The 6000-nt window shown below is 50.8% G+C and overlaps 1 protein-coding gene across 1 annotated transcript in view; it reads right to left on the bottom strand.

The window, feature by feature from the left end:
* Window positions 1-341, bottom strand: part of SEC14L5 (SEC14 like lipid binding 5) — a 39548-nt gene extending 39207 nt beyond the window's left edge. The window contains exon 1 of the mRNA XM_064672469.1: window positions 261-341. The gene's annotated coding sequence lies outside the window, so the exon portion shown is untranslated. The remainder of the gene's footprint in view (window positions 1-260) is intronic.
* Between the last annotated feature and the right edge of the window lie 5659 nt (window positions 342-6000).

Consider the following 6000-nt stretch of genomic DNA (forward strand, 5'->3'; position numbering starts at 1 on the left):
CGGGGCCGCCTCCCATACTCCACACGCTGTATCCCATACCCCACATCCCACACCCTATATCCTATATCCCATACTCCACACGCTATATCCCATACCCCACATCCCACATCCTATATCCTATATCCCATACTCCACACGCTATATCCCATACCCCGTATCCCACATCCTATATCCTATATCCCATATCCCATACCCCACACCCCACACCCCATATCCATTCCCATCTCCCACACCCCATATCCATGCCCCTCATCCCGTACCTCCCTCCTCGCCCGGTCCCGCTCCCTCACGGCGGTGCCGCCCCAGCCCGGCCGGTCCCGCTCCCGCGGCTCCCTCGGCCCCGCCCGCCCCGCCCCCGCCCCCCGCAGGCCCCGCCCCCTGCCCCGCCCCCGCCGGGCGCTGTCCATTGTGCTGCGGGGGGGGCGCGGGGAGGCCCCGCCCCCGCGCACGTGCGCGCCCCTCCCCCGCCCCCCCCCCTTGCCCGTGAGGCGCGGGCGGGTCCGGCCGTGAGGGGGAGCGGGGACCCTGTGCCAGGGGAGAATTCCTTCCCAATATCCCATCTAACCCTGCCCTCTGGCAGTGGGAAGCCTTGGCCTGGCCTGGCCCTCCAGGCCCTTGTCCCAAGTCCCTCTCCAGCTCTCCTGGAGCCCCTTTAGGCCCTGGAAGGGGCTCTCAGGTCTCCCTGGAGCCTTCTCTTCTCCAGGTGAACACCCCCAGCTCTCCCAGCCTGGCTCCAGATGCTCCAGCCCTTGGAGCATCTCCATGAGCTCCTCTGGACTCGCTCCAGCAGCTTCCTGTGCTGAGGACCCCAGACCTGGACATGTCTCCAAGTGGGGTCTTGTAAGAGCAGAGAGGAAGAATAACGAGGGGGGTGTGATGAGCTCACCCCATCCTGCAGAGTGGTCAAGGCCCCAAGGCTGCCAGAGCTCAAGGAGCACTTAGATAATGCTTTCACGGACAGGGCGGGAGTGTCCTGGGCAGGCCCAGAGGTTGGACTCAATGATCCTTGTGGGTCCCTTCCAACTCTGCATATTCCATGATTCTGTGGTTCTTCCCAAATTGGCACGTGCCCTTGAGGAGGAACCTGCTCAGGTCAGGGCTGGAGGAGGCAGAGCCACAGCTCCCAAACAGGACCTAATCCCACTAATCACAATCAGCCCTTCATGAACAAAGATGCTGCTCACCTCAGCCCTTAATGCCATCAGCGCAGTGTATTGTTTGATTTATTACGTGACTATAAACTCACACTTTCTGCAAAGATTCCCATAACTCAAATCTCCAACGAAGAACAAGGGGGAGGGATGTAGAGAAGGACACTGGGATGCATCCTCACTTCTCATCCTCCTCCTCTCCCACCATCTCTGAAAATCTGTACGTTGGCTCATGAGCCTCGGGGACATTGTCCTTGCCCTGTGCTTGGGGGCACATGGTGAGTGGGCCCTGTTGGTCAAGGCGTGTGCTGGGGAAAAAGGCTGTGGCAGAGAGTTGTCACCATCCAGGGATGGCCCTTAAGGACATGGCTCTGTGGAGGAAACGACGCCCAGGCTGGAGAACTTTGGGGTGGCAGAGAGAGCTGCTGGGCAGGCACAGGAGGGGCATGTGGCACTAAGAGTGGGGAAGCAGAGGGAGACCAGCTTGTGTGTGTTTTGTACCTTCAAAGCCTCCTTTCAGGATCTCCCTAGGAACCAGGTGCTACTTTGCCTGATGTTATTGAAGTAAATTACATTTACTGCTGCTTTGTCTTTTCCTGTCTCCTTATCACTTCCAGCTGTAGAGCATCCCCTTATCTGGGGGCATTTCAGGAAGCTGCGGTTCTATTTCTGATCAGCAGCATTTCCTGAAATGTTCTGCTATCTCAGACCGAGGAGCCTAGCCCTGACACTGCTCTGAAACAATGAACTCACAGACCGTCAAAGCTCCCGAAGCTGCAGCCTGTCGACTCAGAGCACTTATCCTAAAGGCCTTTGCACAACAGCTGGGCAAAAAAACCCACAAAGTTACCCCAGACCTGCAACATCTACGTTTACTTTATACATAAACATTATGAATATATAAATATATTTATTGATAAATATTCTGAATTTCCCATTCAGAATGGAACTTTTTTTTCCAAAGATGATATATTTCTCTCCCATTTCTTTTTCACTGTAAATTTTCTCTGAGAAAATAGGAGGAAACCCCCCCAATTATTTCCATCCTCTTGCTCCAAAACTTACACCAACCCATAACCACTTTGTGCCTTAGTTGTGGTAGTTTTCCTTTTGTTCTAGTCATAAGAACTGGATGAGATTTTGATGAGTCCCATCCTGTCCTTTTCTCTGCTGGGCAGCCCCGACTGTAATTCCCATTTTCCAACATTTATTTTCTCCTGCTGCCAAAAGGTCACCTTGGCATCTTCCAGTGTCAGTCACCTTTTTCCCTGATGCAAAGCCAACTTTCCACAGCATTCCCAAGGGCCTTGAAGTCTCTGGCTGTCCTTCCCCCTACCAGGACTGGGTTCTTGCCTCAAGGGCTGGCACTGACCCTCAGTATTTCTCATGGGAGCTGCTCAGAAAGAAGTTCTCACCCCATAGCAGCCCAGCCCAGGAACTGCTGCCAGTCCTGCAGTTAGAAAGGAGAAGGTCTTCCAGGAAGGACATCTGGTCTGGAGATATCATTCAGTCTTCACTTCCCCCATTACCAAGGGCTTTTCACCACAAACTCTCTTTGTCTAAGCATTTATACCTCATCTGTTGGCATAAATTTAAAAAATTCAAGCAAGTCGGTACATCACATACAGAGAAAACTTGTAGGGATTGTTCATGGTGTTGTAATTCCTAATTATATTATTATGAAAACCCCGTAAGAAGCTGCAAAGGAGGTTTGGGGCAACGCTGCAGTCAGTGAGGCCAGAAAACTGTGTGGTCTGTCATGGAGGTGCTGGGGCAGACTCGGCCCTGAGCAGGAGAAAGAGCCCCCCGACCCCTGAGGAAAAGCAGAAGAGGAAAGGCAGTATCACACCACCAGCCCGGCCCTTCCTGCATCATCACACTGAGGAGGTGCTTTCCAGCCCCCTTTCACACGTGTTCAACAACCCTGAGAAAATCAGCACTGTTAAATCATTAAAGAGCCTCTTTAAAAATTCAGCAGCTGAGTTCACCTGCTTTTTAGAGCCATCTTTAAAGCAGCGTGGAAGTGGATTCCCACTCTCTAAAGCTGGGCTTCAGTCCAGGTGTCACTGAGTGGAGCTGGGAGAAAGAGGAGACTCTGGAGCTCCAGCATTGGGAGTACACACACCAGCCCACTCCACTGCAGTGTTCAGGGATGGATTTCACCTTCACACCTCTCTAGAGAAACCTTTAGCACTTAACTGTTTCACCAAAGCTAAGCAAAAGTTGGATCTGTTGTTTTGAGAGCCAGCAAAAGTTGAAATATTGAGGCTTTCTTCACTTTCTCCTCTGAAAACACAGATCAGCAGTACCTGATCCCACACCACTCACAGATCCTCTTGTGCCTCTTGTCCCCTCACATCCTATGGGTCCCCAGGGCTTTGTCTTCCCCTGATACTCTCAGTCCCATTTATTTTCTGGTGCAAAACAGGGCTGAAGTGAACTGCCCAAGGTCACACAGTGAGATGGCAGAGATCACTGTCGGGGACGAAACTGGAGCCCTAACCAGCTCAAGCCCAGCACATTTAGAGCAGATTGGGTTACCTCGTCCACGGGACTGCAGATAAACAGTGTGTTAATGGCCCTCTGCTACATTCACCTTTCAACACGATGCTGAGGTGACTCCCTGCTCCTCCTTCACTGCTTTTGCAGCTGTTAAAACAGATACTCGAATCTTGTTTTGGTTTATTTTGTGAGGAAGAGAGGTCCCCCAACCTGCAACCCACCAATAGTTAAGAACTGAATTTCTCTTTGCATAAGAAAAATACAAAATAAACCCATCACATCACTGATGGTTAACCCTCAAATCTTCCAGCTCAACATCTGACCCTGCTGATGCTCTTTAAATGTATCTTTATGAGTTTATCACATGGGATGTGTTGAACATGCTTGGTTATTTCTGTTTACGGGGACTCTGCATTTTCTCACATAGATCATAAAATATTTGCCATTTTCCATCTTATCATAGAGTCCCAGAATTGTTTGTGTTGGAAGGGACCTTAAAGATCATCCAGTCCCACCCTCTGCCATGGGCAGGGACACCTTCCACTAACCCAGGTGAATCCAAGCCCTATCCAACCTGGCCTTGGACACTTCCAGGGATCCAGAGGCAGCCCTCTGGGCAGCCTGTGCCAGGGCCTCCCCACCCTCACAGGGAAGAATTTCTTCCCAATATCCCATCTAACCCTTCTCTCTTTCAGTTTTAATCCATTCCCCCTTGTCCTGTCACTACATACTCTTGTGAAAAATCCCTCTGCATCTTTCCTGTAGGCTCCCTTCAGGTACTGGGAGGCCACTCAGAATGATCTGATACCATGCAGGACTCGTTTTTATCACAAATACTCCTCCTCATTTCTGTGCAGTCACGCTGGGACCCTCTGAGACAGATACTCTGAGACAAACACAGCACATTGTGACAGCAGCACATCTCCACAGCCTTACAAGCAAGCTAAAATATTGCAAATGAATTCAGAATTCAGGTCCCTTGCAGTGCTAGACAGGCCCTGCGTAAATAAAACACGTCCTGTTCAGTGACGTGATCTGTGACTGCTCCTCGCGTGCTGTTTGCTCCTTTAGCGTTTCCCCTTTTGCCTCTCGGTAGCTCTGTGAGGAGATGTCAGCCCTGAGTTCTGCCTAATTCCACTTGCCTGCGAGTAAAGCATGACACAGGTTTGTTATTCTGGGTCACTGCAATCAGCATCACCTCCAGGAGCAGAGCGCTCAGCAGAGCTTAGCTCTGAGCGTTGCTCTGCGAAGGTAGTGGTTGGTAACGATGCTATTAATAGAGAGCAGAAAGTTTTCTGTGCTCGAAGCAAAGGCAAAAGGAACATGATAAATGCAAAGAAAATACTGGAAACCAGATAAGAAATATGAAAGCTTTGGAAAGCACACAGTGCTTGATCCTCACTCCACACGAGGGTCTCCAGTGGCTGATGGGAACATGGAGGATTTCTTTTCCAGAGAGCACAGAACTGTCAGGGCTTTTGAAGAGGTTAATTTCTTCCTGGCTCCTTTGCTGGCAGACTGCTCAGGAGACCCCAAAGCCAGCGGCCTTGGGGCAGCATCCTGTTGTTTTCAGCCCTTGCCAGGTGCCAGCACCACCTGCATGGTGCCTGTCTCATCCAAGCCCTCACCCACTGGGATGCTTTGATACAAAGTCTTCTTTCTTGGGACGTTCAAATGCAGATCACTTGACTATGGAAGCAGCGTCAAGGATATTCTCTTTTGGACCACGTAACTGGTCCCTGCTGGGACAGGACTGGGCTGTGCCTTTCCAGCACTCAGGGAGGTGGAGTTCAACACTTGTATTTTGAGAAAATTCCATGATTCTCACAGTTGGTATTAAAACTTCTGTTCATTTCCGCAAGATTTAAGTTCAGCCTGAACAGTTCTGTTTCCCTCATAACTCCTCCCTTTTCTACCAAGTGTCTCAAGTGCCGTTGGGTGGATGGAATGACACAGCACAGCCCCGCTACCTCCCAAAATCTTGTTGGTGCTGTTCCCTGCCGAGGGCGAGCAGTGGCCAGAGACATCCCCCAGGATGCAGCTCCTGGCCAAATGCTTTGGAAGACACACTGCCAGGAGCACATTGGGATCTGCCCCAGGGGAACTCGAGGTGTTTTTCCGGAGTCAGGGTACACCAAACTGGTGAGACTAGATTTTGCTCTGTGCACCTCTTACCTGTCTGTATAACACAGGGGGTGAGAACAAAGCCATAGGGCCAAACCCACAGGTAACACCAGTATTTACTATCATTCCATCGAAGCAGAGAGCACTGGGGAATGAGGTATTAAACATAAGCTATCCCAAGATGAATATTTTTTGAAAGTATCTTCTCCCTGGGAATATTCCT

This window comes from Pseudopipra pipra, chromosome 16 (genome assembly GCF_036250125.1).
Source record: "Pseudopipra pipra isolate bDixPip1 chromosome 16, bDixPip1.hap1, whole genome shotgun sequence".
In the NCBI taxonomy this organism is placed as follows: Eukaryota; Metazoa; Chordata; class Aves; order Passeriformes; family Pipridae; genus Pseudopipra; species Pseudopipra pipra.